This window comes from Rousettus aegyptiacus, unplaced genomic scaffold (assembly GCF_014176215.1).
Source record: "Rousettus aegyptiacus isolate mRouAeg1 unplaced genomic scaffold, mRouAeg1.p scaffold_m13_p_7, whole genome shotgun sequence".
Lineage (NCBI taxonomy): Eukaryota > Metazoa > Chordata > Mammalia > Chiroptera > Pteropodidae > Rousettus > Rousettus aegyptiacus.
The window spans coordinates 40,664,007-40,686,170 of NW_023416310.1; the positions used below are offsets into that span (position 1 = coordinate 40,664,007).

The 22,164-nt window shown below is 37.1% G+C and overlaps 1 protein-coding gene across 3 annotated transcripts in view; it reads right to left on the reverse strand.

Moving 5' to 3' along the window:
* The window catches only part of VPS54 (VPS54 subunit of GARP complex), an 88,070-nt gene extending 87,536 nt beyond the window's left edge, over window positions 1–534 (reverse strand). For 2 of the 3 annotated variants that reach the window (XM_016159819.2, XM_016159817.2), the window contains exon 1: window positions 30–534. The gene's annotated coding sequence lies outside the window, so the exon portion shown is untranslated. The remainder of the gene's footprint in view (window positions 1–29) is intronic. The other variant, XM_016159813.2, reaches the window with a different exon arrangement.
* Between the last annotated feature and the right edge of the window lie 21,630 nt (window positions 535–22,164).

Below are 22,164 nucleotides of genomic sequence, written 5' to 3' on the forward strand. Positions count from 1 at the left end.
GGGCCGAGTGGGGCCGGCCCGACACCTACCTGCGGGTCCCGGGCAGCTGCCCCAGAGCGAGGCCTAGTGCATCGCCGCCGCCTCCAGCCCTCCACGTCGCGCCGAGGCTGCTGCTCCGCGGCCGCCACCGCCCGGAGCCCGGCCGGGCCCGAGGCCGGCTTCCCGCCCCCGCCCCGCGCCGGCTGGCGGGTCAGCCGCGGGAGCACAGGGCCGCCCTCTTGAGCCCAGTTCCGCTCGGGGGGTGAGAGGCGGCAGCGGCGGCTCCCTCACGTCTCTCCCGGGTGTCCTGTCAGCCAGCAGTTTCCCCCGGGTCCGCAGCGCCGCCTCCGCCGCTGCTGCCACCGCCTCTCCCACATCCCCGGCCTCCAGAGGAGCCGCCGCCGCTGCCGGCCGCGCTGCGACCACTACCCTTAGCGCTCCTGCTGCCTGCTCACTGTTTCCCCTCGCCCCGCCGACCGGGCTCGGCCGGGCTAGGACGGGGGAGACAGCGCCGGAGGCCGCCGCGAGGCCGTCGCAGCCCCCAGCCCACAATCCACCGCGCGGCTCCGCCGGGGCGGGAGAGCTGCGGCCGAGGCCGCAGGAAGCGCTCGCCGCCTCAGCAGAGGGGCTGCGGCGCGGGCGCAGCCGGCGTGCCCCCGGAGCGGTATACACCCCGCGCGTCTCCTCTGCTCGTCCTCTCACAATCCTGCACGCAAATACAGAAACCCACGCCGAACTCCACTTTTCCCCACGACCCTTCCCCCATCCAGAGATGTTCTCAGGAACACTCAGGTGCCGCCTTCCGCCGTCCCTGGGATTGGGCCCTCGCCTACCCCCCGGAACAACAGACTCCAAACTTCCCTTAATCACCCAGGAGCTATTTAAGTAGATACTCCTACAACATTCCACCTCTCCTTTCAGAGATTCCCAAATAAACGTCCTTTGAAAGGTTAAAGGTTACTGCCTCACTAATCCACTGGACTCTGAAAACAGTGCATGGTCTCTGTTGAGATCTTTCTCCAACTGAATCTTCTAAGTTTTCTCCTAGTTACAGGCCTTTCTTCCAGGCACCTATCACACTCTCTGGCACTGAAATCAGTTATTCCTATTTGATTGAGATAATTGAAATGTGTGTGTATTATTAATACCTCCTCGTTGTGATTTTTAACAGTAATCCAATTCAGCCTGGTTTCAGAGAACTTGCAACCTTAAACCAGTAAAATACAGTCCGCAAGAAAGGGAATGCCTTAGAATATTTTTACAAAGAAAAAAAAGGGCCCTCATTCATTCGAGTGCTTATGTCTTAATTTTAGAACGATTTCTTTCAATTTTGAAACTGTTTCTTTGCCCAAAAATGTCAAAGTTAAAGGCATTTATAGGAAACTTCGTTTTAACGAATCAAAAGTGAAAATGTAACTCTTACAGTTAGGTATTAAAAAAGTTCATGCAAGTTTCAATTCCAAGAAGTCACTTTGAAAACTGCAAACATAACTCTGTGTAATAGTATTTTACCCACAAAAGAGCTAAAGTTGGGGGAAGAGAAGAACAAAAGAGAAAAACAACAAGAAAAGTTGAGAGGACATTTTTACATTACTTTTTTCTAAATGCAATTCTCCACAGTTTTGTGATAAGGAAAGTGAGAATATCAATCTCAAACCTGAGATAAATTTAACTATAAAATAATAAAGAAATCCTTCTAAATCTCTTATCGCATATAAAACTAGATGAGTTTATATTATGAAAACATTAAGGAAAGATTCACTGAATTTCATCTAAAACCAGAAAAGAAAATAAATTCACTTTAAGTCTAGAATCAGTTCATAGATGATACTAAGAAATGGATTTAGCGAATTCCTGTTTTTAACCTGTATCAAGAAATCAACAACAGTTTGAAAGCTGCCTTAAACCTAGCTGAAGTTTCGCCTTTTAAAAGCTATTTGCATTGATACTGGACATTGTTCCAAAAAAAGATTCCAAGTTGCTCCAGTGGGCACTTGGATTAAATAATAGCCTGAGGTATCTCACAGAGACTAGAGTAAGACAGACTCATTTGTTTTCCTTATTATCCATCTGTAGATAACATACCATAGGAAGAAAATACACATTGAGTATTGTGCCTAGTTCTTTCAAGGATCCAGCATGATGTTTACTTTTACTTTTTCACAGAACAATTCATAATCATGAATCTAAACAGAGAAATAAATGCTGATGCTCAGGTTTGCCAAAAACAAAACAAAACCTGCTAACTGGACAAGTAATTTAAACGCCAGGAGATGGGAATCATGGGGACTACTCTACAGTCTATCTACCTCCTGCAGTAATTAATGCCACAAGTAGATAAATTTCAAATTAATTAACATGTTAATTTGTTATCCCTTGAATTATTTTAGTATTAGAAAGAAAAAAAGAACACAAATAAATATGTATAGACACATAATTAGTGTTCTTTCCAGAAAGCACAGATGACAGAAATTTAAGAAAAAATGATAGAAATCATCATTGCCCTAAGGAGAAAATATGAAGAAAATATTTAGCTACCATATTACTAATACTATATTTGGCATAATATGTATTACCTGTTAAGATTATGGATGGTAATAATTATCAGGGTCATACATTCTCATTAGAGAAAGGATAGGCAAGCATTTTAATGCCGTAACACCTATAAAAGGCCTATGCTTTTTATTGTATGTTCAGTGTATATTTGTGTGACAGTAATGAGTTAACATGTCAACTCAATCAATAAACACCATTTTTAATGACTTGTTTGACAGAAAATATACATTCATATGCCAATATAAGTACAGAAGGGAAAGGGAGCACTAGTAGAAAGAATAATCAGAAAAATCATTTTGCAATTTAGTTAAACATGAGCACTAGCCCCTCTTGTTTCCACAATGGCAAATCTTAAATCTATCAAATGGAAACCCATTCAGATTCTCTAACCTATACTATAGCTAAATATGTATCATAAGTATAAATTATCTTTGCTAAGCAAAATCCACATTCACTCATGTACTAAAAGTATTGTGCTAATAGTAGTTTCATCTGGGTTTGATTTTTTGATCCAACGTCCTGGATTATTTTGTCCATCATATTTAACTTATTTAAAAAATATTGAAATGTTTAAAAATCACAATTTAAAGCAATGACTGGAATCTGAATATGTCTTAATATTTCTATATAGCTACTGTAGACTATCTTAATGTAGGAAAACTTTTCAATTATTTTGAATATGGTGTACACCATTAAAACTAGATGTGGGTATAAGCACCACTAAAAATTTTATATTTCATGTAATAATAATGTACTCGATAATTGTTAGAAGTATCTAATATACAAGTTTCACATATCATTTCTTTGTGTCTTCTAAATCAGCTGCTTAGTAACTTAGTAACTTAGTAACTTAGTCAATTCTCTTTGACTCTGATATTCCAAATTTCCATTTGATTATCGTAATAATAGCAACTACCATTTGCTAAGAATATGCTCCAAGCATAGAGAAAACCAAGGTAGTGTGGTATATTAGTTATCTGTGGCATATTGCTGTGTTTTCTATTGCTGGCTGAAGGCTGTCCTCAGCTCCTAGAGTCCACCTGCAGTTCTTTGCTATGTAGGCTTTCCCAAAATGGCTGCTTACGTCATCAAACCAGCAAAGAGTGTCTCTAAACTCTCTAGATTGAGTCAGCTAGCAAGACAGACTGGTATTCTATTATTTTTGCCATATTCTATGGTTTAGAAGCAAGTGGCAAGGTTTGCTTACACTGAAGGAGAGAGCATGGCACAAAGTTGTAAACACTAGGACATTGGAAATTATGGTGACTATAGTCTGTCTACCACCTACAGTGATAAATTCTACAGGCTTTGGAATTTAGCTAACCCTGGGTTTTAAACTTGCTTTGACACTTTAGCTATGTGATTGTGTTATCAGTTTCTTATACTTTGTTTCTTCATCTGCAAGTAGGTCTCTTTTTCATTTTAATCTTGGTCTAATAGAAGCCCCCATTGGCATTTCTACTTTTAACTGCTACTTCTTTTGTCTGTGTCCAGTGTGTGTGTGTGTGTGTGTGTGTGTGTGTGTGTGTGTGTGTGTGTGTATTCAAATTAGGTAAATTAAAAAATGATAAATCCATAACATTAGAAAGATAATTATTAAACATAGAGGCTTTCAGAGTTTAGAAGACTTTGTTGGGAATGGCTTTTTTTCTCCTTCTGAATCATGTTTATGTGTATGATACAAAAGGACATGCTGTGGCATGATAGTATTCATGGGTTCTGGGTTTACATTCTAGCTCCGCCACTTTCTAGCCAAGTAACTTCAGGTATGTTAAATTCTCTAGAGCTTAGTTCCTTATGGGGATAAAGATAGTACCCACTTCATAGATGTACTATTAGGATAACATTTAAAACATTCTTAAATAGCATAGTTTAGTGCCTAGGTTATAGTCAATACTCAAAAAAATATTAGCTATCAAATTCATAATTATAATCTTCACTATCTCATTAGGAAGTCTATGTTAATAAAAACCATAGAACAGGAAGTGACAAGACATGGCTATGAATGAATTAGGTAAGATGAAACATGAGAAGCCACAAGATCTTAAAAATCATCAAATAAGTGGTCGAAAGTTATGAAAAGTCACAAGTCATGCCAGGCCCCTTGAGTGTGTGGGATCCAATTCTGAAGGGGAAATGGCAACATCCATAGGTCAGGGATGGATGTGTGTGTGGTGGTGGGGTGGTGGGGGAGGCAGGGTGGATTAAAGGGGTGGGGGGGGGGAGAAAAGCCACAAGTCAGAAATTGGACAAATAGGAACTAGGGAACAAGGTAATATTGTGAATTCTCAACCAAACTGTGAGGAATGCAGCCTAAAACATCAGCAAGAGAAGAGCACATGAAACAGGTAATTCGTCAGACATGAAACCTTTTATATACTTCCTTCTGAAGCAGCAGTCAACCATAGAACATATCGAGTCCAGCATTTTTAATAGGAAACAAGTCATGTTACTATTAGAAAACAGAGACTAAGTTATCGAATAGATTAGAGGAGTACAATAATTGGAAATATGGGTATATCCTGACAAATGTAAAATTATTTTCAAATTGGGCCTTATCCCTAGAGGAATACACACACACACACACACACACACACACACACACACACGTGTCTATATATGTATATATATATATATATACACGTATGTATCCCATTTTATTAGTCCCATTATATTTTTTCTTATGTTTCCTTATACAGTATTTGGTCCTTTTATTGTTTCATTTGGTCCTTTTATCTATGGCGGCTTCATCTAACAAAGTTATAAATATTTCCAGGATGAGGTTTTCTGTTGCTGCTGCTACTATACTTTCGAAAATATCCCAACATAATATGAAACAATATACTACATAGTATTAGGCTTTCAATAAATGTTTGTTGAATTAAAAAATAAATATGTATTCCTTTAGTAATGGTGTCTGGTATAATGATTATTAATAATTCATAAGCTTAATGGATGACCTTGAAATCATACTTGACTCTTTCATATCCCACAACTACTGTATCATAAAATACTATTCTACCTTGAAAATATATCTAAATACTTCTCACCACTCACATTACATCCAACCTGGTCCAAGCCATCTTGCCTGTAGGGCCTCTAACTATGGCTGTTGAGCTATATACTGCTCATTACAGGAAGCACCATTCACAGAAACTGCAGGGTGAATGATGCTTCTTGGAGGTATGTAGTACAATCATTCTACTTGCATAAATTATTGCAAAAGTCTCCTAGTCTTTGTCTCCCACTAATCTATTCTCAACATAATAGTGAGCTTGATCCTGCTAAACCTTAAGTCAGATCATGTCATTTCTCTGCTTAAAAGTCTCCAGTATCTTTCTTTCATTCATAGTAAAAGATAAAGTCCTCACAAGGCCCTAGATGATCTCATTCCAATCTTATCTCTCTAACTTTATCTCCTCCATTCCTCCTCCATCCTCCCCCCGCCCCCACCCGTTTCTCATTGTGCTCTAATCATATAGGGCTCATAACTGTTCCTGGGATATACCAGGCTTGTTCCTGCCTCAGAGCATTTGCATTTGCTCTTCCCTCTGCCTGAAATGCTCCTCCCCGCCCTGTATCCACCCCCCCCCCCCCGCCCCATATCCAAATGGCTAAACTTCCTCCCCTCTTTCAAGTCTTTATTCAAATCTCTCCTTCTCTGTGAGGAATTTCATGACGCTATATTTCTCATTGCAACACTATGTCTAATGTCCTTTTCCACTTTATTTTTCTTCTTAGCCTTTACTGTCAGTTAACCTCCCCCCATATGTTTTATTTACTGTCTGTCTTTTCTCTAAAGGAATGCAAGCTCCATAAGAGCAGAATGTTTTGTCTATTTTATTTACCACTTTACCCCCCAGCACCTGGAACAATGCCTGGTGCAAGTTGAGAACTCAATAAATACTTGTTGAAATAATGCATGAAAGATAAAAAGAAACTGGTGCTTATAAACATAAACTACTTTGTTTTGTACACTAAGCGGAATGAGTAACCAATTACTCTAATGTCTTGAAAACAATTTGCCACTGATATGTTACTGGGCTCAAGATTTTTGTAAACCACTATGAATTTATTAGATTTAGGATAAAGATGATAGTCTTGGCTTATTTTACAATTGATGTATTTTAAGTAATATCTATATGAGATTATTTTTTAAATATGTAATTCTATAATGAAGTAGAACTATAAAGACAGAATGTTTAAATATTTATTAGCAAAATTTTTTTTCATTTAAAACTCTTCTAGGAAAATTATGGGCAATTTGGAAGGCATACATTTCCAGAGAAACAGAAGCTGTAGTTGACCTGTCAAGGGTTTCCCCGGAACCACTTCTACATCAACTGGGTATGTGACTCAACACCAGCTATGGCTCAGAAAAAAAACCTTAAGCAGCACGAATAAAAATTCTTGTACCACTATGTAATATCTTTAAATAGAGAAAAAAATCGAACAGTGGGAAAATACTTTATAAGTAAAATAAACACTGGCTATCATGAAACCAAGACAATTTCACAACATAATCCAAAGTAAAACATTAATAAAACAATGGATTGCAATTCAATAATGGGCTTTCCTTGAATACCAAAATGTATTAGAAAGCCCATTTAGTTATCTTGCCACTGTCTGGTCATTTTGGTTCCCATTTTACCAGGAAGTGAAATATCTGTGTTTTCTCTCTATTCTCTTTACATCTAACCTGAGTATTAATAAAAACAAGTTCTCAATCAGAATCCAGTTTCAACCTAGAAGTCTTATTTCCAAACAGCAATCTTAGACTTAGAACAGCATCTTTTTCCTTATATAGTATTACTTTATACCTTTTAAGGATCTATATAAGATAAAAATAATAAACTCAAAAGAAAGAAAACATCATTGAAATCAAACTTTTGGAAGAGAAAAGGCCTCTAGCTTAACAGATGAGGAAATGGAGGTCAAAGGGCTGAGACAGATAATGTTTTAGTGGTGGCAGCAATTTTTAATTACAAGCCAGATTTAAGAATTCCAGTCTCATGTTCTTTGTGCCACACTATAGGAAATGCTACAACAACAAATTACTAAAAAAGTAAAGAATTATGTTAAGTAGAATTACTTATTATTTGAATTCAAGGAATATCAGATTCCCCCTCTCTTCCAAAGAATAGGTAAGGCTTACCCTAAAGTATGGAATATGAAGGCTCTCATTATTTATAAGAAAAAAAACATCTTGTAGGTAAGATTTTGCTTGGTAATAAGTATTTAATAACTTCGGAAATAATTAGTGTAAGTAATTTATTATTTTAAGTACTCTTTACCAGTTCACAAATCCAATAGACAGTTTCCGTATTTGGTTACAAGAACGCAGTCTTTAAGAAAATGCGTGGCTTGTTTTTGTGTATTCCTCCTTTATAAACATGCAAAAGCCTATTTCTATTCTTCTAAGTTTATCCTAACTTTGTAGTTAATTATGCACAGCAAAAGAAATGGTAAAGTGAGCAGACAGGACATATTTACAAAACATAAATATTTTTTGTCTATTACAAATTGAAAGTCAGACTCCTGACAGTGACAGTTTTTTTTCTTTACAGATCCCTACAACAAGCATATATCAAAACAGTGAGCAAACTAAAAGCTTACATAAATGGCTCTGTCTTGATGATTAAACTGGCCCACTGATGCGTGCCAATGAGTGCTGCTCTGGTTCCAGGTGGTCAGCATATCTTCCTGGTTAATGGCATCCAGGGGGATTGCTCTCCTCTCTCTCTGATTCTGCATTGCCTGCCTGAGCTGCCTGCATTTTGCCCCAGTATGTTAAAGGCTCCTTTTGTTACTCACTACTTGCTCCCAGAACTCAGAAGAGAGACCTGAATGAAGACATAAATTCAGAAGTTGTCAACATGTAGTTAATAATTGGAAGAAATGGTGTGTGTGAAGTTTATAAGAGTATAGAGAGATGAGAAGGGAAGAAAAGGGAAGAGAAAAGAAAGGAAGAAGTCCCGATACTAGCCAGATTCATACAACAAGCAAAATCAGCATATGTTAATGAGCAAACCAAATATTTGTATAAGTGGCTGTGTCTTCATGACTAAACTGGTTTACTGATACATGCCAGTGAGTACTACTCTGATTCTAGGTGGTTGCTATACCCCTCTGGTTAATAGACTGGTCCCTGAAAAGAGGGAAAGCAACCAGGGGAGACTAGAAAGAGGAAGCAGAGAGAAATAACAGGAAGCCAGAAGACTCTGGGGTCAGAGAAGATGAAGTAATTTTTTTTGGAAGCAGCTAGACGTGATCAGCTATAGCAAATAAGATGTGTGCTGTTCATTGGACTTAGCAGCATTAAGGTCACTTCTGATCCTAGCAAAACAAATTTGGTAGATGGGGGAATTGAAAACATATTTTGATGAGTCAAGGCTGTTATATGGAGATAAAATGATGAGTTAACTGTTACTAGAAGCTTAGTTGTTAAAAAATAAATAAAAAAGAGGAGCTAGATGGAGTGGTAGGTGGAAGTGAATGTGAGGGAAGATTTTCTTAATATGGTAGATATTTGAATATGTTTGAATTCCCATAAATGCTCTTCAAAAAGAAGAACAAGTAACTCCACTGAGCATAAAAATTAATTTTCTCCCAAATATTTGTTCACTCATGTTATTCTGTGGGCCAAGATAGCTAATATTTAAAACTTTTGATTGAGATCAATGACCAAGCAGGAACCAATTTTCCCTATCTCTCAGCTTTGCTGTCATCCATTTATTCATTTAAAATATTTATTAAAAAGCTATTATGTCTCATGCTCTATTTTATGCACTGGAGATACAATGATACAAAAGACAAGCAAGCCCACTTTCACTTCTTTTTGGCATAGCGCTGTAGTAGTATGTCAGTGCAATTAAGTTAAGAAAAAAAAATTAAGAATATAAGAATCGGGAAGAAATAAAACTTGTTTAGATAATATAACTGTATATTTAGGAAATTCCAATGATCTCTAGATAGATTACTAGCATTAATTAACCAATTAAGATTGCTGGGTATAAGGTACGGTAGGTAGAATTCTTAGTTGTCCTCCAAGATCCCATACTCCTGGTGTACATGCCATATGTAATCACCTCCCCTTAAGTGTGGGTGGACTTGTGAATATAAGATTTCACTCTCATGTTTAGGTTATGGTATATGGTAAATATGAAGGAATTCTGCAGATATAATTAAGACCAGAGTTAATCAAAAGGGAGATCATTCTAGTGGCCCTACCTAATTAGGTGAGCCCTTTTAAAAGAGAGTTTAGAGGTCAAAGATGTCAGAAATCAGAATATTTGAAGGGAAATGGTGTCCTGTTGGCCTTGAAGAAAAAAAAATGCCATGTTTTGGTGAGGGCTACATGACAGGAAATTGCGCTGGTCTCTAGTAGCTGAGAGTGGCTGCTGGATGACAGCCAGCATGAAAGAGGAACCTCAGTGCTATGATTCTAAGGTACTGAACTGCACCAATGAACGAGCTTGGAAGAGGACCCACAGCCTGAGATGAGCTCAAAGGTCTGGCTGACACCTTGATTTCAGCCTGGTGAGACTCTTAGCAGATGACCCAACTAACTTGTATCCAGATTCATGGGAACTATGAAATAATAAATTTGTTTTCCAAGATGTTAAGTTTGTTATAATTTGCTATACAGCAATAGAAATTTAATATATATAAGATCAATATATAAACATTTGATTGTTTTTCTACATACCAGCAACAAAAATTTTTTTAAATTATTACCATTTACAATTACACAAAAATATCAAATACTAAGTAATCAATCCAATAAAAGAATGCAAGACCCCTCTACACAGAAAACTATAGAACTTTTTGGGAGAAATTGAAGATAACCTAAATAAATGGAAATATATGCCATTATTCACAGATTATAATTTTCAATGTCATAAATATCTCAATCTCATCAAATTAACTTATAGATTCAATGCAATCCCAACAAAAAATCCCAACGGGTTTACATGTGGAAAATAGCAACCTGACTCCAAAATGCACACTGATTCATTCTTGAACAACATAGGTTTGAACTATGCAGATCCACTTATATGTGAAATTTTTTCACTACATCTTTACTATTTTTGATGTGTGGTTGGGAGTCCTGGATAAGGAGGGATGACTATATACATTGATTTATGTCATTTTGTGTAGAGGACTTGAACATCTTCAGATTTGGGTATCCATGGGTGGCCTGAAACTAATCCCCTGCAGATACAGAGAGACAATTGGAGGTTGTTAAGTTTGGGGGTAGTCAGAGGTTTTCATGGATTTTCAACTGCCTAGGGGGCAGCTTCTCTAACTCCCACATATTCAGGGGTCATCTGTATACGGAAATGCAAAAGGCCAAGAATAGCCAAAATACTCAAAAAAAGAACAAGATAGGAGGACATACTCTACTAGTTATTAAGGTTTATTATAAAACTACAATGTAAATACAGTATGGTATTAGTATAGTAGCTAAAGATAAAAAAAATTTAGAACATCTAACAAGTCAAAACAGAAAAGATAGGTGATTCAATAGAAAAATGGGCCAGACACTTAACAGGCACTTCACAGAAAAGTATATCCAACTGGCCATGTAGAAAGGTATTTGGCCTCATGTGTAATATGATATCCTACACATCCACACTTAGAAGACTGTAAATACTAAATGTTGCTTAAAACGTGGAGCAACAGGTGCACACCAGTATAGAAGAGTAAATCGGTATAATCACATTGGAAGAAAATTTGGCAATATTTGCTTAAATTGAACATGTGTACACTCTATGACCTGGCAATTCTACTCTTAGGAATATATCCAATTAGCATTGCATGTGTATGTTCATCAGAGACATTTATAATAATGTTGAGTAACAGAAGCCAGACACACAAAAATGTATATTATATAATTCTATTTATAGAAAACTCAAAATTCAAAACTATGGTGTCAAGAGGAGAGGCAGGCAGTGATTAAAAGGAGTATGAGGGGGGTAATGTTCAATTTCTTGATCTGGGTGGTAAACCACTTTGTAATAATTTTTTACTCAAACATTTGTTTTGTGTATTTTTTCTATATGTGAGTGATATATCAATAAAAAATATTTAAAAATAAAGCCAAGCTTCCTGCCCTCATGGACTTTATAGTCTACTGAGAGGATCCCTGCTCTCCTTCTTTTTGACTGGCTTCAATCTCAGGCTGCAAGTGGAGGGAAGTAGTAGGAAAATGGCTGCCAGCAGCTCCTGGCTTACAACTTCCCATGAACAAACCAGTAGCCAAGGTATACTCTCAGGCTCAGCAGAAGTCCCAGATTGCCTCTCTCTGGCTCTGATTGGGTGATGCACCCATCCCAATCATATAGGCTAATGTGAGGCTCTGATTGGCCAGGCCTAAATCACAGCCAACACTGAAACCAGAATGAAATGGAGTCAACTTCACCAGAACACATAACATAGTGAAAAAAATTGTAGTTCTCCAGAAAAACAAAAACAAAACAAAGTTGGGCCCCCATTCCAGAAGATGAAATAAATGTGGGCTGAACACCCAGCAAATGCCCACAACAGGTCTCTTTAAAGTGAAAACTCAGATTTGAAACTTCGTTTTAGGTCAGCTTCCCTTTAATGTCTTTCACTTTACAGCACACATTTCAGTGATTTGGGTTGCTTACTTCTTCCACTGCTAACGTGACTACAAATGGACTCTTCTCTTTTGTCAGCTGAGAAATAGGGCATTTCCCCCCCAACACCACCTCTGTTTCTTTGGATTTGTAATAAGCCAAAACAACCAACCAACTGACAAAATGACAACACAAATAACAAAGAAAATCCCTTTAGAGTTTTAAATGCTTGTTTCTGCTAGGAAACTACAATGTAACAATAAAAATCAGATCTTGGAAAATAAGTTCTATTTCTACCCACATTTAGAGGCTTCTATCAGGTGCCTCAGGGTTTGCTTCCTCTGATAAATTTCTTTACTATCACCTTTCCTGAGTTACTTATCTCCTCTAACTCTATGCTTACTTATACTCTATTGTCATTTTCTGGTTATTTATCTGTCTTTTCCATTGCTTCATGCCTTCCTTGCAGACAGGGCTTTGGCCTTTACCTCTGAATCCGCAGTACAAAGCTCATTGTCTGCGACATACACGGTGGAAGGTCAATAAATGTTTTCTGAGTGACTAAGTGCTTCATACCCCAATTGCATTTAATCCTGATAATAGTCCTGTGAGACCAAGATTCTGCAGCTTGGAGAGGTAAGTGACCTGCTCAAGATCACACTATGTGGAATCAGGATTTGAGCTTGAATCTATCCGATGCCAAAGTCCAGGCTCTTGGTCGCTGTATTTGTCAAAATGTTTATTTATTCTGAAGAAGGTTCAAACTCCAGCTTGCCAAAGTGTTTCTTAATTGGATCCTATCTGCTGTTTCGAGCCCTTCTGTCATTATTCACCTTCATGCATCTTTTCTCACAGCCTATAAACAGACTGTAGGTTTTCCTGCCTTTGTTTATGCTAAACTCTGCCAACTCTCCCTACTAAAATCTTATTCCTTCAAGGATCAGCTCGGATGTCATCTCTTTTACAAAATTTTCCCTTATCATTTAGCCAGAAGTGACATTGTCACATAATTTATTTCCTAAACCATGACATAGCATTTTGGACATACTAGCCCTTGTTCGAGCTATTAGTGGGCTTTTAGTTTCTATATTAGACTATTATATCCTGCTTGTCCTCTCCATAAATCCTAGTACAGTGACTTGCACATTATAGACTTTTAAAAATTGCTAGATGAATTAATGATGGTAGGGGTAGCTTTTTTGGTATGCCACCCATTTCCCTCGCTGTCTATGGCTTAAGACAGTGCAAATTGTTATTAAATCTGCCCTTATATCCCATATCCTCCTCAGATCCCATAGTCTGTTGATACCCATTCAGAGCCAAAAGCTATCAAGTTAGCTAATTGAAGTATATAAGAAGTTTTGATAGCTTTTAACAACATGGTTTCAAAATAGTTTGGAAATATGGCTTTGTGAATATGTTTTAGTTTAAAATGACAAGAAGAAAAATAAGGGAATTTATTCTGGGTGTTTTTAGAGTCAAGGTAATTTGGTCTACCAGCAGTAAAATCTCAAATTAACCAGAACCCAATTAACTGGTATTAGTTGGCACCTCCAATTACACACACACACACACACACACACACACACACACACACACACACGCATGCACGCACACACACACACACACGAAAGAGAGAGAGAGAGAGAATTTGCTTTTAGTAGAGACAAATGACAACAACAAAAAATATTATCAGGGTTGTGTTCAAAACAGCATCTAGTTGCATGTGTCCTCCTGTCAAAAATAGCATCATTTCCAGAAATGAAGTAACTCAAAATTCGTATCATGCAGTGAGATAGAAAGATAAAAGGGTTTAGTCAGAAATTTTATTTAACCAGCACATGTCATTTCCCATGAATTGGGATTAAGCAATGATATATCACAAGACTTTACAGCAAGGTGCCTCAGTGTTGGGGTAAGTAGAACATTTCTTAAAACAACTTGGCAAACTTGTTTAAAGAAAGAATTAGGGCAACTGAACTAACTAGAAATGTAAGGGGATTTTTGAAAAACAAAAAACAAAACAACGACAACAACAAAAAACAGATCCTCAACGTGCAGCTGGAGCAGAAGATCCTGGTGTGCCTGGCTCTCTGCTAAATTGCAGGCTTCTTCAATGATCAGGTTTCAAGTTTCACTGCGGCAAAGGACTCAAAGTGATTATTTAGCCTGCAAATGAGAAAAGACTATAAAATGACATGATTGAGGTACTGAAAGTTGCAATTACAGAGGGCACATGAAAATCGGTCTGTTCCTCCTTGTAATCTGGTTGAACAAATACAGGAACAATAAAATTTAAAATAAAGCTTAATATTAATGGAAATACCAGAGAAGTTAGTCTGATTTCATGTGGCATGTTTAAAAAGGTACTATTCACGATAGCAAAGGGGGGCACAGAGAAAAGGGCTGAAATGAGATCTATTTTCAACTGAGTATTCACCTATTATTTTCAGCATTTAATGACAATCAACAAAATCAATTTTCAGGTGATTAGAACCCAAGAACTTGCTGACTAACACTGAAGATTCTGCTGGAAGAACACAATAATAGCTATTATAATTAAGGTTGAAAGCAGAGAGCATTGGTGAGCAAAATCAATATGTCATAACTGTCCTGATTATAATGATAGCTGGTGTGTTCACAAGTTACTTCACCAGTATTTATAAAAAATGACTCTTTATTTCTAATAATTGTGGACCTTTACCTCACATTTAGTCAGCCACCTAATTACAGTCATGTGCTGAATATCAACTTATCAGTCAGCAAGGGTCTGACTGCATGTACTACAGTGGCTCCATAAGATTGTAATGGAGCTGACAAATTCCTATCACTTAGTGACATCGTAACTGTCTTAATGTCACAGTGCAATGCATTATGCACGTGTTTGTGGTCATGCTGGTGAAAACAAGCCTACAGAGCTACCAGTTAGCTGTATAAAAGTATAGCACATACAATTATGGACACTACATAATACCTGATAATGATAATAAATGACTGTTACTGGTTTGTGTAGTCACTATACTATATTTTTATTGTTATTTTAGAATATACTCTTTCTACTTATAAAAAAAAAAAGTATGCTGCAACACCAGCAGCAGCCTCATATATCTTATATTGACCACATCTCTTGATCACATCATTTTCCCTTGTGCTTGATTTAATCTCGTGCTGTTTTTGTACAGTAACATACTGTACAGGCTTGTAGCCCAGGAGCAACAGGCTACATCATATAACCAAGTGTGTAGTAGGCTCTACCATCTAGGTTTGTATAAGTGCACTCCACAATGTTCGCCTAATGATGACACATTTCTCAGAACTCGTCACTATCATTCTGCGGTGCGTGACTATAATCAAGTTTGACTCTAGTCTCTTATATCCAATGCTTCTTTCTATCCTCACTCTTAACGCTCAAATGTTGCTTTTGCTTTCAGGAGAATTTTGATATTTCCAAATTATCCTTCCAAAAGATTTTATATGAACTTATATTTCCACATAAGTGTAGGGGAACAACTGTGTCCCAAACAGCCAACAATGCTGAGAATTAACAAACTTTCTGATTTTTATCAATCTAATAGGTGAAAATAGATGATATTTCCTTGATATTTTGATTTATATTGCTTATGCTTATAGCTATATGATTTCTGCCTACCCCTCAGTAACCAGTATTAGGTCACATAGACAGGCTCAGTGCTAAGGGACTAGCAATGGTAGCATTTTATTTTGCAGCCTTTATAACAGAAGGCAGGAAGGAACAGGGCTGGAATGGATGTTGAAGCCATCATTTTTTCATTTACGACTTTTGAATTTTATGTCCTTTTCCACCCTAAGATTAAAATTTCACTCAAAATTTAAAAATATTTTTATTACAAAAGTATTTACATAAACAAAAGTAAAGAGAATAGAATAATAAACTTTCATATATATCCATCACATAGCTTAAAAATTATTAACATTTTATGTTTTTTTTTCATCCATCCCATACCTAAATATTTTCATAAATTTTCTAAAAAAAAAGAAAACCCATTTATCATATTATTTTACTCATGAATACATTAGTTTGTTTCTCTAACAATTAAGGATTATTTACTGATATATAACATATGTGTTAAAATTTATGGTTCGATTAAGTTTTACAAAACGAAAAACCTCATGTAACTACATTTCATCTCAAGAAATAGAATGTTACCAATACTCCAGAAGCAGTACTTTTGTCTTCTCCAGGTTACTATTATGGAGGAGGAAAAAGTTTTCCTCAGCCCTCTTAGGGTCCCTGGCTGGGTCTGACATTAAACTGATGAAGACAGATTAATAGGAAAAAGGCACAGAAACATAAGTTTTACATGACACAGAAGCCTTCATAAAGAAACAAAGACCCGAGTATTTATTTTATGCTAGGTTTGATGATGAATGGACAGTCATGGAGGAATAGAAGGAAAGGAGTATGCAATAATTATAGCAAACTGGGGGAAACTTAGCAAGGCCTGTTTGTTAGGATTCCTCTGGGCTCCCTTTATCTTCTCAGATAAGACTGTTCCTTCCCTCTGGGTATAGGGAGGGCATCTCTCACAAGAGGGTTTTATGACCTGTTTTAGAGGAGAAGCTGAGGTAGGTGAGGGGGTCAAGGTCAGAGTGACCTTCCTGCTCTGCTGCTTTCTCAAACACCTTCAGCTTAAAATATTTAATATGCCAAGGTACCAGATTTTTGGGTAGCATTGCCTGAACCCCATCCTACTCTACCCCCAAAGTTAACCGCTCAGCTTCAATTATTTTTGCTTGATTTCAACCTTTATATACATAGAGTTACATTATAAATTTTACATATATAAATGGCAGAATATTGTTTGGTGTCTGACTTACTTCAGTCAACATAATGCTTCTGAGATTTATCCATGTCATGTATAGCAGTAGTTTCTTTGTTCTCATCACTATAGAATTCTTCATTATATAAAAATTCGGTAGGTCTTTAACCATTCTATTGCTAGATCTTTGAGGTGTTTCCGATTTTGGCTATTGCAAATAGTGCTGCTATGATCATTCTTGTACAGATATTTTGTTGAATATATGTCTGCATTTCTCTTGTGTATATAACCAGAAGTAGCACCACTGTATGATAGGGTATGCTTATATTCAGTTTTAATAGATTCTTTCAGTTTTTGAAAATGTACCAAGTTACACTCCCACAAGCAGTGCATGAGAGTCATAATTTTTCCACATTGTCATAAACGCTTGGCATTGTCAGTTGTTAAAAGTTGAGTTTCCTGGGAAGTAGACTCTGAGAAGGAGATTATCCTGCAGGAAGTTTATGAGGAGGTGCTCTTGGCATTAAACCTGCAGAAGGGAAAAGGAGGAGGTGGGACTGGACAGAGGGAGAAGTCAGGCTTTGGCGCAGTTTTGCCCACAAAGTGCGCATGGTTTTAGATCCTTGATAGCCTCCACCCTGACACCATGTTTATATGTCTATTATGTTAGCACTAGAAGCTGATGATAGAGGCTGACTGAAGTGAACCACCCAAGTTATTTTGTCTGTTGGTTATTTAGTGCTTTTTTTGTGGTAGATGCTCTGTGGTGTGTGTTAACATACAATCATACCTACTTTATGCCCACTCCCATATGGCCACGTCACCCCAAATCTCCTCATCTCTGATCTTCTAATCTTTCTTCTTCCAGGCTCTGACCATTTGCCATTACTCATATCACTCATATAACTATATATATTCTAATCTCCAGCTACTTCTTTTTCCACACAAAGTGGATGACCTATACAATGAGATAAGTTTTTATTAAAACACCTAGTCTGTGGTTCTCAATGCTCAGGCTATAGATACCAGGCCAATTAAATAAAATTCTTTGGGACTGGAACCCAGACATCAGTGTTTCTTTAAAGTTTTTCAGATGATTAAATTGTTCATCCAAGGTTAAGAACCGCTGCTCAGATGTTCAGCTTTCTGTTAAAACCTGAAAGACAGTAGTTCTCAAACTTTTTTGTGCATTAGAATCAACTGGTCAGCTTATTTAAAATGCAGATTCTTAAGCTCCAAACTGAGAGAGTCTGATGCAGAGGAGTAAATTAAGGCTCAAATCTTTGCATTTTTAAAAAGTCTCCCAAGATAGAGGATTTTGATGCAAGTGGATCAAAGAGCTAACTTATATGGCAATCTCTGATATAAGTAAACAAACTTCCTTTCTTTCAAGGAATTTAAAATTTCTTAGAGAAGCAAGTTATTTTAATTGGCAGCAGGAGAAATTTTAGCAAAGAGTTGAAAAATTATCTCTAGATAATATTAGAAATCGGATAATCTGTTTTATACAAGGATGATTTAAATAAAATCTGTACTTGAAAAAGTTTGAGTTGCTGTAAAGACACTAAATATGTTTATATTTAAAGCTCTCCATAATATATTTGATTTCTAAGCCAGGCTATATCATTGAGAAGTTTTCAATAGAACTATCTAAATTAAATTACAAAGGGCTCTTTGCTGTCTTTAGGTTTATGTTCTTCATAGTCACAGTAGGCTCTCTTTTCTACTAAAAAAAGCCAACAGACAACTGGCAGTAGCAATTTTCACTGCCAAGAACACTGCTTCTCCAACTTAATGTGCATAAGAATCACCTAGAGCTCTTGTTAAAATTCAGATTCAGTATGTCTGGGCTTCTGTATTTCTAATAATTGATTCAGTTCTAATATCTTCTGCATTTCTAACATCCCAGGTGATGCTGATGTAGCTGGTCTGGGGACTCTAGTCTGAGTAGTCAAGTTTTAGGGCCTCTTGTCTTTCCCCTCTAGCGTGGAACTTCACTTATGACAAATACTATCCCACTTTAGTTCTTTGCATTACAGCCAATAACTCCAAAAATGCATAAGATGTTCCAATATGGGAGGTTAGCTGATGCCTTTCTAAGTTCTGCCTTGCAAGTTAGTATAGGGACTTCAAGAAATGAAAAATTTAACTATAGCAGTAAGTATAGACTTAAAAAGCAATTTAAAATGTGGCCCACATTCCCCATGTTGATTCAGACCCTTCATGTCCTTTTATTTCAGCAGTATTACTGTCACATTTTAACCTCTTGTTAAGTAACAAGATTAAAATTGATGTATTGATGGAAATGCGCTGAACAACTTATCTGATGACACAGCAAATAAGTAAAATTCTTTTGGAAAGCTATTTAGTAATCTGTATCAAGAGGCATTAAGTTTGTTTACACCAGAATTGTTTTAATGTTTGACCCCATATTCTCATTCTCGATTATTTATTTTCCATTATTTACTTACACAACAAGCATTTGCTGACCATGTACTATATGTCCCTCACTATAATGGATGGTAAATTAACTTAGAAAGAGGAAGAAAGCACTTTCCACAAAAAATATTGCAGAGTTAACTAAAATGAAAAACTTGGAAACTAAATCTTTAATAATTAGGCAATAATTGTATAAATTTTGATCTAGCTACTCAAAGGAATAGTTCAAGACATTAAAAATTCTGTGTAGATTACAAAACTGTGTGTAAAAGGAATGTATTTGAAAAAAAAAAACCTGTGGAAACAGAAATGAAGTAAAAGCTAGAGAGGTGAAATTTTAAACATTTAGCATTTTATAATATTACAATAAATAAAATGTTGCCTTAAAAATGCTTATTCAAAACACACACACACACACATCAGATACTATAAAGGTTCATTTCTTTGGCTATCAAGGCAACTTTTTTTTAAGCCCTCTCTTACAACAATGAAAACATTTCTGTCCTTTCCTGCCTCCATAGCCTGCTTCTTCCTGCCTGTAAATGTAGGCAGGAGATGTCAGATGGTAGTCTAGAGCACTCCAGTGATTTACAGTGAGGAAAATATCACAATTTCCTGAAGAAGTTGGCAACTGTTGCACAGACATTTTACATCTGTATCAGCCATGTCAATGCCATGAATTTTACAAAGCGAAAACCAGGTATTGAGATATTCTTTTTTTTTTTTTTTTTTTTTTTTTGCTTTAAAGTTATTGGTTCCTGGCTCTATTTTTCTCACATAACTTTTTTTTTTTTTTGATATCGGATTCTCAGTTGTAAATGTCAGCTTGTTTATATTTGCGTTTACTCAACATTTGAATTCCTAAATAATTCTTTAAGTTTGGTAAGTTCCCAAAAACAAAGGCATAATTTAGGAAAAGGGGGTGGGAGTAGTGAGCACTTTTTGCTGGGAAGATAATGGTAAGAAAAATCTACTAAAAGGTGCATGTGTGTAAGTAGACCATAGCAGCTGGTAGGTGATGAACTGTGGCGGGGTTGGAGTGGAGAGTGAAGACTGGGTAAGGAGGTTAGGGATTTTTTCAGAAAATCAGAGTGCACGGTGCAGGATGCTCTCCCGAAAACGATCAATTTTATTCTTTCATTCTTTCACTTACCAAAAACTTGCCAAAGTTGTGAAGAATAGATAAAGATACACAGAACTAAAAAGGTCGAGGAAGTAATAAGCCTCTTAGCAGAGATTTTATGGTTACTGTGAGCTAATTTGAAAAACTGCTGCTGCGTGGTGAAGAAAGGATTCTTAGTTGAAGTGATGCCAGTTCCTTCTAGTCACCATTCTTTTAGATGATTTTCTTTGCCCTATGTCAAGGAATAAAGAGGAATGCCTATTGGTTTGCCCTCCTCTTTAGACTTCTGACACAGAGGTGAAGGCAGGTGGGGTTGACCACACATTAATTTTGAGTGGAGGAAGTGGTTGTTCAGTGACCATGGAAAAGCCCAATGCTAATTTATTACAGCAGGTGGCAGTCTTTCCTCAGGAGAGAAGGAAGAGCTAGTCTTACCTAATGCAAAATTGTTTTTGGTTTTATAGCTTTTCTTTGAGGTTAAGTTTCAGTTGATTTGTCTAGGACCTGAAGTTAATTTTGGGTTAATAACAGAGGGAAGAGAAGCCTGGAAAAAGGGGTGTGGGCCCACTGCCTGGACCCAGCCCCAATAACCACTGGCTCTGATGTCCTCAGTGGCTGGCTGCCCTTAGGAAATCTGGTCAAGTTCAGACTCAAACCAAGTGTGGTGGGTGAAGGCATCATATTGTGGCTCAGAAGGGGGCTCTGAGAAAAGTCTCCAGAGAGGTGTAGGACTGACCCAAAGACAGGCAATCAGAACAGAGCAAGAATTACCCTGCTGTGTATTGTGAGGGAGAGTGTTTGATAGCAGAAGTACTCCCTTTTTATTCCAGATCTGTAAAGCAGTCTTTTAAACTAATCTGCCAAATGCTTTTTCAAAAGGTTATTAAGTTCTTTTCATTCAAGTTTGCAAAGTGGAAAGCCAGATTTGGCAAGGAAGCTTGACACTGGAAATAAATTCAGTTTGTTTCTACTGTCTTAATGGTGGGATTATATTTTATCATGTATCAAGAAGGTACTATGTAGAAAATGATGTTATTCAAAACTTACTGTGAATAAGGAAACATTTATTAAAGTCTTTACAGATGGATTTGCTTTGTGCCTAAAGGTAATTGGGGTCATGAGACAGGGGTAGGGAGCAGACAGAAATCGAGGGACTGGCTGTGACTATTTGAATTAAATAAAATTAAACAAAATTAAAACTAAGAATAAATTCCTCAGTCGCACTAGCCATATTGCAAGAGCTCAATAGCCACATTTGGCTAGTAGCTACCATATTGTACAGTACAGATTATTGCCAATCTCTATGATCACAGAAGTTCTACTCAATAGCACCAAAGCAGAAGAAAAAAACAGGGATCACTGCCAAGTGGAAAAGTGGATGGTTAAGAACAAACCCTCCCTGTAATGTTAAGTATTATAATAATAATTCCTACATGTGGCAGGAGTTTCTGAGTATTTCATATAATCCTCATAGCAATCCATAGCCATAACAATGTTCCTGCCGACATTTGTTGAAATGTTACTTCAGGTGAGGCACTAAGGGCTCTGTTGTAATAACTCATTGGTCTTTGCAAGAAGCTAGCCAGCAAGGTTGGTAATATTATTGTCCCTATTTAATAGACAAGGAAACTGTGGCAGAGAGGGGCTTCCTAATTTATCTGTAGTG